Raw genomic sequence first — 17,197 nt, forward strand, 5'->3', positions numbered from 1 at the left:
ATTTTATATGTGCAATCTAGGGGAGAGATTCCTCTGTAGTTGTCTGGGTTGCTCTTATCTCCCTTTTTGTGTAGTGGGTGGATGATAGCTGTGGTCCAATGTTCGGGAAATTGTTCTGTTACCCAAATTTTTGTTAGAGCCATGTGTAAGGAGGTCTTGACTGTGTCACTTGCATATTTCCACATTTCAACAAAAACCTGATCTTTTCCACATGCCTTATAATTTTTTTGTTCTTTAAGGATTTCTTCTACTTCTTGGAAAGTTGGAGGGTCTAGTTTGTTAGGTTTGGTTTTTATTGGGGCATTTATGTTGATTTGTAAGGGTTATTTGGGTTCCTCGCAATTCAGAAGTTTGTTAAATGCTTTTGCCATGATTTCTGCATTTTCCTTGTTACTATGTGTCATTCTTCCATCTTCATCTTCCAGAATAGTGTAGGGGCCTCATATTTATGTAGTTGTTTCCCAAAGATTTTGTAGTAGTTCCTGGAGTTGGTTTTATGATAATTACCTTCTATAGACTTTATAATATCTTTATGAAATCCTCTCTTGATTCTTCTAATATTTTGAGTGAATTCTTTTCTTTCATTTTTTAGGTTGAAGGCATTTTCTTCAGTTTTATGTGTTTGAAACTTTAACCATGCTTGGTGTCTATCTTCATGGAATTTGTCACATTCTGATGTCCACCATGCATGTTTCCTTCGTGGGTTCAAGGGGGCTAGATTCTCTGCTTCTTTTTTAAGATTAGGCACTAGTTGTTCTAGATCAGCTGTTAATTTGATGGTTTGTGTTATTTGTTGGTACTTATTATTTTTAATTAGCTGATGTGGGTCAAACCTCCGTTTTGTTTTATTAGTTTTTCTGGTCCTCTTCTTTAACGGTGTGAATTTGATTTTAATTTTAACCATATAATGGTCTGAGGCTGTGTCGACTCCTCTCAGTACTTTAACATTGTGTATCTCCTTACGAAAATTTTTGTCCATACAGACATGGTCTAGCTGCCACTCGCCCTTCCTCCAGTCTGGATGTTTCCATGTTTTAAGTTTACTTGCCTACCTCTTAAAGTATGTTGATTTAGATATAAGGTTGAGTTCTCTGCAGAGTTCTACAAGTCTTTGACCGTTTTTGTTTGTAAATTTATGTGGACTCCGTTTTTCAATTATATCTTTATATTTCCTATCTTTTCCCAACTGAGCATTGATATCTCCCAATAAGATTTTTACATTCTTTTTATTTACTCTGTTCACAGTTTGTTCTAGAAGGTCCCAAAATTTATCTACCTCTTCCTTTGTTTTTGTTAGACAATTTTTTTCATTTGTTGGGGCATGAGCATTGATTATTGTATAGGTTTTATTCATTGTTTTAAAGCTTAGAGTCGCAATTCTTGGTGATACTGCTTGGAAATCCGTTACTGAATCTATTATTTTTATGTTTACTAAAAACCCTGTTCCAAACTGGGGACATTTCATTGCCCTCGGTCCTGGTTTCCCATTATAAATTCTGTACCCTTGTGATTCGAATGGGTCCTCTGTGGTGTTTCTCATTTCTTGGATCCCTGTTATTAAAATTTTTTGTTTATTTAGTTCATCTGTGAGCTCCTTGAGCATCCTTGATCTCCTGAAGTAGTGAGTTTATGTTGTGTGTTGCTATATAATTTATTTGCTCATGTTTAATCTTCTTTTTGTGTTTTAGTGTGCATTTGGATGGTTGGAAACACTCCGATTCGTTATTGTCTTCTAGTTGACTACCCACCGAATCCGATGTAGCCTTTTCCTGCCTTTTTGAGCAGGACGCTGGAATTTTTTTCCTAAAAGACATTTCCATCTTTGACTGTCGAAGGTTGTCAACCTTAGTTGGAGCAAGATCCGATTTACAACTACGGTTGTTAACCGCAGGGGGTGTGTTTGGTCTGCGAGAGCTATTTTATTTCACTCAAGTCCACCAGTAAACCGGTGAGTACTTCCCTATCCGCCACCTGGGACGCGCCACGTAGTTGATAATTATGATTAGTCTGGAAACATCTAAAGCTTTAGCATGAAAGCTTTCTGTGAAGAGAAACATTAGATTTATATGTTTGTAAATTGTGTGGACTCTGTTTATTGTTGCATTCTGAGATGAATTTCTATTAGAGAAAATATTTTGGTTATCAGACAACAATAATAAAATTATTGTGAAGGTTGTATATTATACTGGATCTTATCTGAATAATTTCAAAGCAAGTGGTCATGGTACGGCTACTGAGGTCATCTGTCAAGAATGTGTACTGTTGGATTATGAGTGTGTTATGAAAACTACAAACAGAACAGTTTTTGTACCTTAGGCATTGTGCTGAAACTTGTGGTCCTTCTCTAGTCACATGGAGATACTATATGCGAGGGCTACTCGGAAAGTATGGAACGATAGCTCGCGAATTGGAAACCACAGTGAAAATCATAACTGTTTTATTTGCAACCTTTAGCTACACGTTCCAGCTACTTCTCCACACAGTCGCCACTCAGACTTAGACATCTGACATAGCATTGCACCCTCGTTATGGAAGACAACCGCCAGTGCTTTTCGACAATTTCCTACTCAGGACTGCAGCTCATTGTCTGTGTCAAACTACTGTCTTCATAGCCAGTGGTTCATTTGAGCAGAAATGAAACTCAGGGGTAGCCACTTATGGGCTCTATTGTAGGTGATCAAACATTTCCCATCGAAAACGGTTCAGGAGCATTTTCATTGCCCATGCAGAGTGCGGCTGAGAATTGTTGTGTAGAATGAACCGCACGACAGTTACATTATGTGGATTGCATAGCTTCAGGCGAAATCTTTCGCCAGGCCCTCATACTTGGCGGGAGGCACTAATTTCTAGCCGTCTTTACATTCTCACTGTGAGCTCAGAACTGAAATGAGCGACAGAATGAGATCGATGGGCATACTAGACATAGTGCACAATGCATCAGTGCAAAGCTTAACAGAATTTCACAGCATTTTCCATTTCACGACCGATCGTTCTTAACTTTCCGAAAATCCCTCGTAGTTTATGACGATATTTATAATGATATTTGAAGTATTATTTTGAGATGATTAACTCTCTACAGTAAATTCTTAGGATGGATAGGATGTGTGACTGCTCTGTACGGACGCAGGAGGAGCTGGCCACTGTTCGCTAACAGCTGAACGTGTTGATGGCCGCGGTCAGCCAACTTCAGCTGCTGCCTCGGAGTGTAGCGGCAGTGGGGAGTCTGGTGCGTCGCATGATACACCCCAGGCGTTACATGCTTCACCCACTGTCCCTGCTGTGAGACATCTTCGCGGGTACCGGGCGTGGTTGGGCCACCCCCTCCCCAAGGGGAGTGGCGGGTTCAGCGGCGTTCGCGGCGCACGAGGTGGAGGGTCAGTGTGGAGGATGGCCGTGTGGCATCGCCCGCTCTGCCTGTGAGTGGACATGTGGCCGCTCCTTCAGCAAGGTCCGAGCAGGCACACGGGGGGAGGGGTTTATTAGTTATTGGGAGCTCCAACGTTAGGCGGGTGATGGAGCCCCTTAGGGAAATAGCGGAAAGGTCGGGGAAGAAGGCCAGTGTTTGTCTGCTTGCCGGGTGGTCTCATCCGAGATGTGGAGGAGGCTCTACCGGCGGCGATAGAGAGCACTGGGTGCACCCGACTGCAAATTGTTGCTCATGTCGGCACCAATGACTCCTGCCGTCTGGGTTCAGAGGTCATCCTCAGTTCGTACAGGCGGTTGGCGGAATTGGTGAAGGCGGAAAGCCTCGCTCTCGGGGTGGAATCGGAGCTAACTATTTGTAGTATCGTTCCCAGAACCGATCGCGGTCCTCTGGTGGAAGGCTTAAACCAGAGGCTCAGACGATTCTGCGGAGATCTGGGGTGCAAATTTCTCGACCTCCGCTATCGGGTGGAGATATGTAGGGTCCCCCTTAATAGATCACGCGTGCACTACACCCCGGAAGCGGCTACAAGGGTAGCGGATTACGCGTGAAGTGCACATTTGGGTTTTTTAGGTTAGAGAATTCCCTCCCTAGGCCCGACAAGACGCCTCCTGAGACGCGGCAAGGTAGGAGTAGGCAAAATGCAACAGGGAATAACAATATTAATGTGCTAATAGTAAACTGCAGGAGCGTCTATAGAAAGGTCCCATAACTGCTCTCATTAATAAACGGTCACCGCCCATATAGTACTAGGGACAGAAAGTTGGCTGAAACCAGACGTAAACAGTAATGGAATCCGAAACTCAGATTGGAATGTATACCGCAGAGACAGGCTGGACAGTGAAGGGGGAGACGTGTTTATAGCGATAAGAAGTGCAATAGTATCGGAGGAAATTGAGGGAGATCCGAAATGTGAAATGATTTGGGTGAAGGTCACGGTTAAAGCAGGCTCAGACATGGTAATTGGATGTCTCTATAGTCCCTCTGGCTCAGCAGCTGTTGTGGGAGAGCACCTGAAAGATAATTTTGAAAATATTTCGAGTAGATTTCCCCACCATGTTATAGTTCTGGGTGGAGATTTTAAATTGCCGGATATAGACTGGGAGACTCAAACGTTCATAACGGGTGGCAGGGACAAAGAATCCAGTGATTTTCTTTGAGTGCTTTGTCTGAAAACTACCTTGAGCAGTTAAACAGAGAACAGACTCGTGGCGATAACATATTAGACCTTCTGGTGACAAACAGACCCGAACTATTTGAAATAGTTAACGCAGAATAGGGAATCAGCGATCATAGAGCGGTTACTGCATCGATGATTTCAGCCGTAAATAGGAATATTAAAAAAGGTAGGAAGATTTTTCTGTTTAGCAGAAGTGACAAAAAGCAGATTACAGAGTACCTGACGGCTCAACACAAAAGTTTTGTCTGAAGTACAGATAGTGTTGAGGATCAGTGGACAAAGTTCAAAACCATCGTACAATATGCGTTAGATGAGTATGTGCCAAGCAAGATCGTAAGAGATGGAAAAGAGGCACCGTGGTACAACAACCGAGTTAGAAAACTGCTGCGGAAGCAAAGGGAACTTCACAGCAAACATAAACATAGCGAAAGCCTTGCAGACAAACAAAAATTACGCGAAGCGAAATGTAGTAAGAGGAGGGCTATGCGAGAGGCGTTCAGTGAATTCGAAAGTAAAGTTCTATGTACTGACTTGGCAGAAAATCCTTAGATATTTTGGTCTTATGTCAAAGCGGTAGGTGGGCCAAAACAAAATGTCCAGACACTCTGTGACCAAAATGGTACTGGAACAGAGGATGACAGACTAAAGGCCGAAATACCAAATGTCTTTTTCCAAAGCTGTTTCACAGAGGAAGACTGCACTGTAGTTACCTCTCTAGATTGTCGCACAGATGACAAAATGGTAGATATCGAAATAGACGACAGGGGGATAGAGAAACAATTAAAATCGCTCAAAAGAGGAAAGGCCGCTGGACCTGATGGGATACTAGTTCGATTTTACACAGAGTACGCGAAGGAAATTGCCCCCCTTCTTGCAGCGATGTACCGTAGGTCTCTAGAAGTTCGTAGCGTTCCAAAGGATTGGAAAAGGGCACAGGTCATCCCCGTTTTCAAGAAGGGACGTCGAACAGATGTGCAGAACTATAGACCTATATCTCTAACGTCGATCAGTTATAGAATTTTGGAACACGTATTATGTTAGAGTGTAATGACTTTTCTGGAGACTAGAAATATACTTTGTAGGAATCAGCATGGGTTTCGAAAAAGACGGTCGTGTGAAACCTAGCTCGCGCTATTCGTCCACGAGACTCAGAGGGGCATAGACACGGGTTCACAGGTAGATGCCGTGTTTCTTCCGCAAGTCGTTCGATACAGTTCCCCACAGTCATTTAATGAACAAAGTAAGCGCATATGGACTATCAGACCAATTGTGTGATTGGATTGAAGAGTTCCAAGAATACAGATCGCAGCATGTCATTCTCAATGGAGAGAAGTCTTCCGAAGTCAGAGTGATTTCAGGAGTGCCGCAGGGGATTTTCATAGGACCGTTGCTATTCACAATATACATAAATGACTTTATGGATGACATCGGAAGTTCACTGAGGCTTTTTGCAGATGATGCTGTGGTGTATCGAGAGGTTGTAACAATGGAAAATTGTATTGAAATGCAGGAGGATCTGCAGCGAATTGACGCATGGTGCAGGGAATGGCAATAGAATCTTAATGTAGACAAATGTAATGTGCTGCGAATACATATAAACATAGATCCCTTATCATTTAGCTACAAAATAGCAGGTCAGCAACTGGAAGCAGTTAATTCCATAAATTATCTGGGAGTACGCATTAGTAGTGATTTAAAATGGAATGATCATATAAAGTTGATCGTCGGTAAAGCAGATGCCAGTCTGAGATTCATTGGAAGAATCCTAAGGAAATGCAATCCGAAAACAAAGGAAGTAGGTTACAGTACGCTTGTTCGCCCACAGCTTGAATACTGCTCAGCAGTTTGGGATCCGTACCAGATAGGGTTGATATAAGAGGTAGAGAAGATCCAACGGAGAGCAGCGCGCTGCATTACAGGATCATTTAGTAATCGCGAAAGCGTTACGGAGATGATAGATAAACTCCAGTGGAAGACTCTGCAGGAGAGACGCTCAGTAGCTCAGTACGGGCTTTTGTTAAAGTTTCGAGAACATACCTTCACCGAAGAGTCAAGCAGTATATTGCTCCCTCCTACGTATATCTCGCGAAGAGACCATGAGGATAAAATTAGAGAGTTTAGAGTCAACACAGAAGCATACCGACAATCCTTCTTTCCACGAACAATACGAGACTGGAATAGAAGGGAGAACCGATATAAGTACTCAGGGTACCCTCCACCACACACCGTCAGGTGGCTTGCGGAGTATGTATGTAGATGTAGATGTAGATGTAATTGTGATGATAATAGTTGTGAAAGTGATAACTGTGATGATGATCATGATTATAGGTTGTTGACAGGCTATGATGTTCTGTGTTGTAGTATATCACATGTATGTATCTACATTATATAGACTTTGAACCAAGAGAAATATGATGCTGTACTACCTTATTTGGTGTATGTGTCAGTATATGCTAGTGTGGTTTTATGATGAGCAAGCTCTGGGACTGTTGTCCGCAGCTCGTTGACTACTGGCTAGCGTTGCTGCCTCTGGATCATGGGATCCCGGGTTCTATTTCCAGCTGGGTTGGGGATTTTTCTCTGCCTTTGTGTTATCCTCATCATTTCATCATTCTCATTACCATTCGTGCAACGGGGTGGCGGCAGGAAGGGCATCCGGCCACCCATTAAATTAACCATGCCAAATCCGACCCTAACCATGCCGACCCTGCAAAATGTTGGACAAAGGCACAAGAAAAGAAGAAGTTGTGGGACTGTTGGTTTTGGGGTATATGGATACCAGTCTAGACCTATGTGGCAATATGTTTCTAGGATACTGAAGATGATACATTGAGAGGAATGTTAAATTATGTAGATAACATTAATGCCAGCAACAGGTAGTTACTACTAGAATACCCATGTTAAGCTATATTCTGACCAGTGGTGGATGCAGAGAAACCATGAAAAGCGTAAAACGTTTTCATGTTTATAGTTAAAGGATATAATTGCTTTTAAAATCAGTCATTAGTTTATTGCAATATATGAAGTGTGATGGAGGTGAATTATTGTTTCATTAAGCATGGGGCTATGATTCTTCTCTTTGCAAACTTCGTACACTTTGTACATGAAAGGTATTCTTCTGATGCGTTCGTATATGGGAAGCCTGGCGACCAGGTGGATACATGTAGTGCCCCCACGGGCGAGCGGCTGTCACGCATCTATGTCGGCACGCTTCAAAGAGGGCAGGCCCCCAGAGGATTAGCATACATCAACACGCTGCCAAGGGAAGCCGTGTACATTCGCACGTGTGCCCGAGGCAGCGTAAACTACAAACTTAGAGCGAAAAACAGTTTTGTCACGATTCTAGGTAACGCGGCGAGTCGAATAGCAACAGCACGACTTGGGTGTCCAAGAAACTCAAGTGGACCGGGGAATTTTGGCCGTTTCCTGCGAGCAGAAGACCTGGGAACGTAGCGGCAATACTCAAAGGGAGAAGTCATGGTTTATTTGTATACTCTGTTTCACACAGAGTATCGCGCTCTTTTCCTCGCGGAACGCGACGGCAAGGAGGGAGGAAATTTTGAAAGGGACTTCTTCATTGGCAAGAATTTAATGTTCGCTTTGAAAAAAAATACGAGCAACGTAATTTGCGGAAGGGCGGAGACAAGACGCTGGAGGGGAGTGGCTCTCTCTCTCTCTCTCTCTCTCTCTCTCTCCAGGTGCGACGAGCGCACTAGTTTTGGGGGATTCCGAATTTTGCTTCTGAGGAGACAGGAGTTCACTCTTGACTGCTTACGGCGAGAGACAGCGAGGTTGAGCTTGTGATGTCGTCAGACATACGACCTGAGAGATCGATCCGCCGGATGCGATTCTCTCGATAAACAGAACAGAAGAACGGCTGTGTTAGCCAAAGATTACATTGCCAGTCGCAGTACTTACGCTCGCCGTGAGGCGCCGCTAGGCCACTTCATGTGCAGCAGGAGTGTAGTGCAGTTGTGCCAGTTTACAGTTCGTAGCCGCCACGATTATTCTGTAATAACGAGAATCATTGATTTCCTCCACTATTCCCGATAACAGTATTGTTTCACAGGATGAAATAAGTTCTTTACACGTTGTTTTAGTTATGGAAGTGGCATTCGCCTTAGTAGCCTCAAGATGGTGTTTTAATTGCAAGTCTTCAGCGCCAATTCTAAATCTTAGAAGAGCTCTAAGGTTTCCCTCGTTACTCACTATACTTTCCAATCATTTTTACTTTAGTAGCCTCAAGATGGTGTTTTAATTGCAAGTCTTCATCGTCAATTCTAAATCTTAGAAGAGCTCTAAGGTATCCCTCGTTACTCACTGTACTTTCACAATAATTTTCTGTTTCTAATAGACTCGCATTATCTATATGCCCCCGCAAAGGAATATTTTACTTTCCATTAAATGTGATTGTTTTCATTATAGGTACAAGACGGTCTCTGTTTTCACCAATGCTTTCCATTTTCTGTCTTGGCAACTGATTTATGACCTCAAGTTCGCGGCTGTCTACTGTCGCCAAAATAATTTTCATGTGTTGACGCTTCTGAGTGGCAGTTGAGCTATTGTTATATTATTAGTAAAAATATTGCTACGAGTCCTGTACCAGTATTTTTTCTGGGAAATTACTATGAAATACTATTATTAATACTTCATAATCTACTGTTCACTCCCAGTCTCAACTAATCTTCACACCTGCACTTGCAACAGCTACGACATTTCATTTATTCATTCTTCAGTCTTAATATTTCTGCTTCGGAATGTAAACTACCTTCCTATTCGGTGAATAGTCCGTATGTATAGTGCTACTATCGAAGGTTCTCTGTACAAGAAAACTGATAAAATACTTGTGACTTTTCTGAAAGAAGTGCCACACAGAATAATGTATCGAGATCGCTAGAATGGCCGCTACTTCTCTCGTAGGTATATGTTAGCTATCTACGTGCCAGACAGAGACGTATAAAATACGATGCCGCGGACGCGCGTGCTGCATAGGAAAGTAAAAACTACTCTATAACTCGATTCAGTCGAGTCGACTGACGAAAGAAACGAACGAATAGCGTGCGGGCTGACTGGCGGGGGCGGAGCGGGTTGCAATGCGCGCCCCCAGTATGTATCCGCCACTGATTCTGACACATACATAATTAAAGTAAAACTTAACATCAACTGATATGAGGTTAATTATAGCCAAAAAATATTAAGAAACTTTATAATTGAAATTTAAATTCACAAATAATCCATCATGATACCTGGCTGTCAGTAGAAGTAATGTTAAGATAAATTTGTGATGATTACTTCGAGATTGGGCATTAGTTCTCAACGCGAAATGCTCTTCTACACAGTATTCATTGAAGAACTGTTTTATTATGTTCACTAGTAAAGTATAATACCTGTTTCTTCTGTAATATGAAAATGAATCTGATTATGCAGTATGAAATTTCACTACTCTTAGATGTTTTCTGCCAATATTGAATTTCATGCTTTTACTAAACTATCCACTGATAGCATCATTTTCTTCAGTTGTTTCACTAGGTATTGAAACTTAATTATTTGTGTATACTTGTAATATTTGCAAGGATTTGGTTAAAATGCAATCAGAAAGTTGGGATCAGAAAAGTCATGCTTATGGGTGTGATCGTCCTTAGTGCTCTGTATAAACCTGCCATATAGTTTTGCTGAGCCATGTCTTACAAATAAAGGAATTCTCTAAGAACTTCTTATTAGTTTTCTGAATGATGTAGAGACAGTGAGATTGTCCGTCATGTCTCTTACCTGTTATCCTTTTTGAGCACACGACTTGTTCCCAGTTTAATGAACCGAAACACCATTGATGGTTGAGAGAAGTACTATATAGAATGATTATAATAATTAGCACCTATTGTCATTGTTAAGTTTCCATTGCGAAATGCCTTTGGAAATTGTGTTAATATGGTGATCAAAATTTTCTTAAGTTTCTTGATTAAATTCCTCCAGAAATTGTACTTACCGAACCTATTGTAAAACGGTGTGTTTATGTAATTAGTAGAGTGAAATTCCTCTACTATCCGATTCATTTCATTATTACTTCATTGCAAATTAGGGTGTATAATTTTTGTTGCATAAAATAGTGAGAATTTCAGTACCTCTCAGTCAAAAAAAAAAAAAAAAAAAAAAAAAAAGCAAATGAACAGTGTATTAGTTGAGTTAAAAATGATAACATTGAGCTTATATTTTTAAATTTAGATTTTGAATGGATCAGTTAGCTGCAATTGTTTACATCTTCTACCAAAGATATTTAATTTCTTAATGTGTGGATCTTTTGTAACTGGAGCCCATAACTGTCATGTAAACTTTATGTAACTGAGTAAAGCAGTCTTGAACTAATATTACAGAGGTAAAACTGTTACAGCTGAATGAGTGTGTAACTCAGAGAATAGGACTGACTTATAGCCCAGACCTGAAAATCAGTGTAAATGGACAAGACATGACACCAAATGTGTTGCTAACAAATGTGATAGCAAATGTGGGGAAGGGACATTGAGAGAAAAAATAACTGGAAAAATAAAACTTATCTTGAATACGCTGCAATATCCTTTATAATAAACTACAAACCAATTAATATTACTGATTTTGTGTCATTTTGAAAGTTCTTCTGGTATCTTCATTATATTCTGTTTTGAAAAATATGTTTCAAAAGTAGAAGCACACAAGTTTTCAATTTCATTAATATTCAACAATGATAAAAATAAAGAAGTGGTTAAAATTTGTGTTATGGCTGAGACTTCAGCATGGGCCTCGTACTTAATATGCTGATGTGCTAGCCATTACACCACTGTAACAGTATAGCTAACACAGTTGTATGGGCTGTTCTAGTCCAATGCCCTCCATAACAATGGCATCTTTAGCCTGTTTTCTCCTCTTTGACCGTTTGTATTTCCGAGGCTCTCCAGTAATGGAATAGCAGCAGAGGAACATAGGATGAGCTATTATTTGCTTGTGTTAACAATGGACTTGGGTAGTCTGTGTGCCAGTGTTAACTATACAGCCAGCAGATCTGCCTAATAATCAAGAAACTTGGGTTTGAGACCTGGTCATGGTACAAATATTAATTCATTTCTTCAGCTTCTGTCACTGTAAAAGATAAGGTTGAGACTCGTGTGTATGAAAGAAAATTTAATTCCATTAGTTCATTAATATTTTTGTAATACTATATATCAACTCAGACAGTATGCAAAAAAACCTTCTAAGCTGATAGTCATTGGTATTTAAATGCACATAAAACTATGATTCGAAGGTAACAAATAGTTATTCCATATCTTGCCTATATTATGCATACATTATAAAATGGATAATTATGCAAATATTCAGTATGCTTTTTACATAGCGTTATGTGCAGTCTAACAGAACTGGTCATTCAAGTATTTTTAGTCTCTGTTTAAAGTAAAATAATATAAATGTAATTATTAGTATCAATACAAATTTTATTTTGCAGTGATATGTGAATCTCTACTTTTCTCGTTTACACAATTAAATTCACAGCATCGATCAGTGTAACGCCTTTCATAAATCACCTGCGACACATTAATCTTGAATTGTAAAAATTTTCCATGTGTGACAGTCTGTCTTTTGCATCTGAGGCATAAGGAGTCTATGTTATCTCTCCAAAGCAGTGAATTGTAAAACTTCTGTTTTAACTGTTTGTATTGTAGTGAACCAACAACAAACAGCTTGTGTTATTCATGTAACTTTTTCGAGACTGAGGGAAGATATATACGAAGATATTTGAGATTTTTGAACATTACCATTGAAGTTTTGTAACAAATAGCGTGAACTTCAAGAAGACTATTTCAGTCATTTCGTAGAAACATTTTGATGTATATGAATGAAATTTTACTTCCCCTGAGCAATGATACTGTGCAAAGATAAGTCTAAAAGTTCTTTTTCTGTTTTCAAGTACTGTTGTAATTTCCACATAACTGCAATAAATATGTTTCACACATGTTATGCAATAATAATAAAGTTTTTGTTTTATATATGGTTGCATGTAATGGCTCAACAGTAGCGGTAACTTCATAGTACGCAACTATAAACATTTTTCTGTGAAGGAATTGACCATCTCGTCTCATAGTTAAATAAGTGAATTGAACATTATGGCGATAACAACAAAAAATAAACATGTAGCTTCCCTACTATATTTCAATCTCGCTCGTTTCCATGTGAGTTCGCCTTGTAGACTAGGAAAGTAAATATTAAGAGTAGTATATTAGCACCATCATCTGGGAGACACTGATGACGGCTAAAGTAGGAAGATAGAAAATGCAAACTGACAATAGCAAGAAAAGCGGTTCTTAGAAAGGGAAGTATGTAAGCTTCCAGTGTAAAGTTAAATATTAGGAAGTGTTTACCAAAGGTATGTGTCTGGTGCATAGCCTTGTACAGAAGCTAAACCAAAATGATTAGCAGAGAAGATGAGTACAGGAACATTTGAAATGAAGTTGTACAGGCAATGATTCAAATGGCTCTGAGCACTATGGGACTTAACATCTCAGGTCATCAGTCACCTAGAACTTAGAACTACTTAAACGCCGGCATCAGTGGCCGTGCGGTTCTAGGCGCTGCAATCCGGAACCGTGGGACTGCTACAGTCGCATGTTCGAATCCTGCCTCGGGCATGGTTGTGAGTGATGTCCTTAGGTTAGTTAGGTTTAAGTAGTTCTAAGTTCTAGGGGACTCATGACCTAAGATGTTAAGTCCCATAGTGCTCAGAGCCATTTGAACCATTTTGAACTAATTAAACCTTACTAACCTAAGGACATCACACACGTCCATGCCTGAGGCAGGTTTCGAACCTGTGTATCGGTCGCGCGGTTCCAGACTGAAGTGCCTAGAACAGATCGGCCATACCGGCCGGCGTACAGGCAAAGTTGAAACTTAAACTGATAGATCGAATAACTAAAGAGGGGGCAATCAGTCTAATTGTGGAATAAAAATTTACGCAACTACTTCACTAGAAGAAGGAATCAGTTTGCAGGAAATATCCAGAGGCAGGAAATATCCAGAGGCAATAAGGGATCGTTATTTTGGTAATGAGAAGGTTCAAAAAATGGTTCAAATGGTTCTGAGAACTATGGGACTTAACTTCTGAGGTCACCAGTCCCATAGAACTTAGAACTACTTACACCTAACTAACCTTAGGACATCACACACATCCATGCCTGAAGCAGGATTCGAACCTGCGACCATACCGGTCGCGCTGTTCCAGACTGAAGCGCATAGAACCTCTCGGCCACAGCGTCCGGCTAACGACAAGAAAGTGCATGTGAACCTGGTGCGGGAAAGGGGGGCGGGGGTAAAAGTTGTAGAGAGAGACTTTCGGTCACCCTAAGCATATCAAATGGATATAGGTTAAGATAGCTATGCAGAGTTCAAGAGCCTTGCACAGCATACACTAATGCGGAAAGTTCCTCAAACCAGTACTCAGACTCAAAAAAATGGTTCAAATGGCTCTGAGCACTATGGGACTCAACTGCTGAGGTCATTAGTCCCCTAGAACTTAGAACTAGTTAAACCTAACTAACCTAAGGACATCAAACACATCCATGCCCGAGGCAGGATTCGAACCTGCGACCGGAGCGGTCTCACGGTTCCAGACTGCAGCGCCAGAACCGCGCGGCCACTTCGGCCGGCGCTCAGACTCAAAACCACAACAACAATTACGTATTGTTGCTCAGATTGCCACTTTACTTAAGAGGCTGATATTAATTAAAACATTCACTCTTCTTCTGTTCACATTGATTTATTTATCATAGGAAGATATGTACCGTCAAGACGTAGCTTAAATTTTAAAAATGTTGAGTGATGTCCATTGAGATAAATATGTTACATTAAAACTTACATTTAACTTTGGATGCAAAACTTAGAGATAACTATAACGTAAAACACTGGACACAGCAAGAGCAATAGTAGAAAAAAAGGCGCGTTTTATTTTAGTTCGTTCGAAGTGGAACAACAAAGTCTAAAGTACAACCAGTTATATTTAAGCTGAGGATAGTGGGAACCATATACGTGAGAATACTGGAAAAGAAGAGGAAGAAGAATTTGATGCGAAACAAGCAATGAAGCGGTGGGCGGGGGTTGCAACATGTTGCGTCTGATTTAGAAATGAGAGAGAGGTAATGCGAAATTAAAGGATAGATTTTCAAATCTGGTTCCCACTGTTGAGATGTGGAGTGGTTCATCTTTTAGCAGTTGCTTTGGTCTCTCTATAACTGGTCATTGTTATTACAACGTCGCTCTTAGCAAGGCAGACATCTTTGGAAGAAGGCTGTGGTCAACAACACCCTCCCAAAAGCACGTTAAGTCTGCACAATGGGATGCTTCATGCTTCCAGAGCTGTACTAACTGTATAATTACGTCATACAACTCGAGCTATGGTTTCGAGTGTCATCGTTTCGTAGGATGCAATGATCTTTTATTGAACGACATAGCCATTGACATAAGTCAGTAACATGAAAGGCAGCCGCAGTATCGCTACTACGCTCAGCAGGACGTAGCTGTACGCGCCTCGTTAGCGCAGTAGAGCGGCGCCACCGGCGCGGTCACGCCTACCTCTGGTAACCAATTAGCGCCATGCAAACACTCCGCCTGTGGCACTTACGAGGCCCGGAGCAGCCACAACTCGACCAATTCGAATTGCGCGTCGAGCTCACCATCAGTACTGCGCTTGGGCGAATACATCTGATCAGATAAAGAGTTGAGGAGAGAGCACTGGGGATGTATTGGCTGATGGCATCTGGTTCAACATATATATGAATCTCGTGCTGATAGACATATGCTCAAGATGAGTGACTTGGAGGGGGGTGGGGGGGGGGGGGAGGTGTTCTTTGGCATGCATAACCTTCATTACAGCAGTAACCACGGGGGTCGGTTCTGGGATTCGTACCAAAGCAGGTGGGGGGGGGGGAATCAGCCAGTGCGCCGATAAAACTGCATAATTCAAGGGCTTCCAAAACCGAAACTCCACTGCTAGGCACCTCGTGATACACCTGTATAAAAATGTGTTTCTTTAAATTGAATTTTCCCATTTTGGAAGCACTGAAAGGCGGTCTGTTGTAATTGTCAAAAACCATTCAACAGCCAAGATCGCATAAAATATTTCTTTATTTACGACAAGAGGTTTCAACGTACTTAGCTGTAATCTTCAGGACCTAAAAATCATCTCGATTTAAAATGTGTTCATTTTACAATGAATCTCACGGCAATATCTCAAGTGGACTATCATTAGCCCAACAAAACCGGTATGTCATTGCTAAAATATTTAAAATCATAAATAGGATAGAAAGACTACAACCCAATCTTACACCCTTTCTAAAATGAACTCTTCATTCTTGGTCTTCCAGTCTCACTGTCCACTCTTGGTTCTTCTACATATTCTATATTATTCGTCTTTACCTTTTCTTTCAAAGTTTTGTTCCTCTACCATTTTACATATTTTACAATGTCGACAGATCCTATGAAAGTGTTTTAATTTTCTTTAGTCTTGCTTCGTTTATGAACACCAACATCAGAACCGGCTCTTTGGTGCCTTTACCTTTCCTAAAGTCAAACTGATCGTCATCTAACACGGCGTCTCGTATTTCTGTATTCCTGAATCTCACTGAACATTTTAGTACTGACTTCTATCGTCGATCAACTGAAGTTTATCTTCTGCTATCAATGGTTTCATCTCTGTTGCATTTCTTGTACCTGTGGTCTCCTTTCCAATTTCTGTGGTTGCTGTGTTTATAGATGACCATTCGTCTTTAACTGAACTGACTGCTGAGATATTCATTATCTCAATATCTGTAACTTAAGACAACTACATTCCTTAGTATTTTCGCATCCCACTTCTTTGCACATTGATTCTTTCGGACCAGTCTCTTAATCTTGAGCCTACTCTTCTTCACTATTAAATTGTGATCTTGGTGTATATCTACTCCCAGGTACACCTTACAATACAGTATCTGATTTGGGAATTTCTGCCTGTATCTCCCAGCCTTTTCCTAATATTCCTCTTTCTCTTGTCATCCTTGAACAGAGTCTTCGCTATTACTATATGAAATTTATTGTAGAACTCAATTAGTTTCCCTCATTTCTAGTACCGGGCCCACATTCTCCTGTAACCCTTTCTTCTACTCCATCCCCTGCAACAGCATTGCAGTCGCCTATGACTACTACATTTTCGTCTCCTTTTACGTACTGAATTACTCGTTCAATATCCTCATACATTTCCTCTATCTCTTCATCTTCAGCTAGCGGGGTCGGAGTGTATACCTGAACTATAGTTGTCGGTGTTGGTTTGCTGTCGATTCTGACAAGAACAATCCTAACACTGAAATGCTCACAATAACTCACTGGCTGCCCTACTTTCCCATTCATAACGAAGCTTACTCCCCTTATACCATTTTCCACTGCTGTTGATATTACCCTATGCTCATCTGAACAGAAAATCCTGTCTTATTTCCATTCCACTTCACTAACTCTCACCATAAGTAGCTAGAGCCTTAGCATTTCCGTTTTCAGTATTTCTAGCTTCCATACCACATTCAGACTTACAACATTCCACGCCCCGACTCGTG

The sequence above is a fragment of the Schistocerca nitens genome, chromosome 9, assembly GCF_023898315.1.
Source record: "Schistocerca nitens isolate TAMUIC-IGC-003100 chromosome 9, iqSchNite1.1, whole genome shotgun sequence".
NCBI lineage: Eukaryota > Metazoa > Arthropoda > Insecta > Orthoptera > Acrididae > Schistocerca > Schistocerca nitens.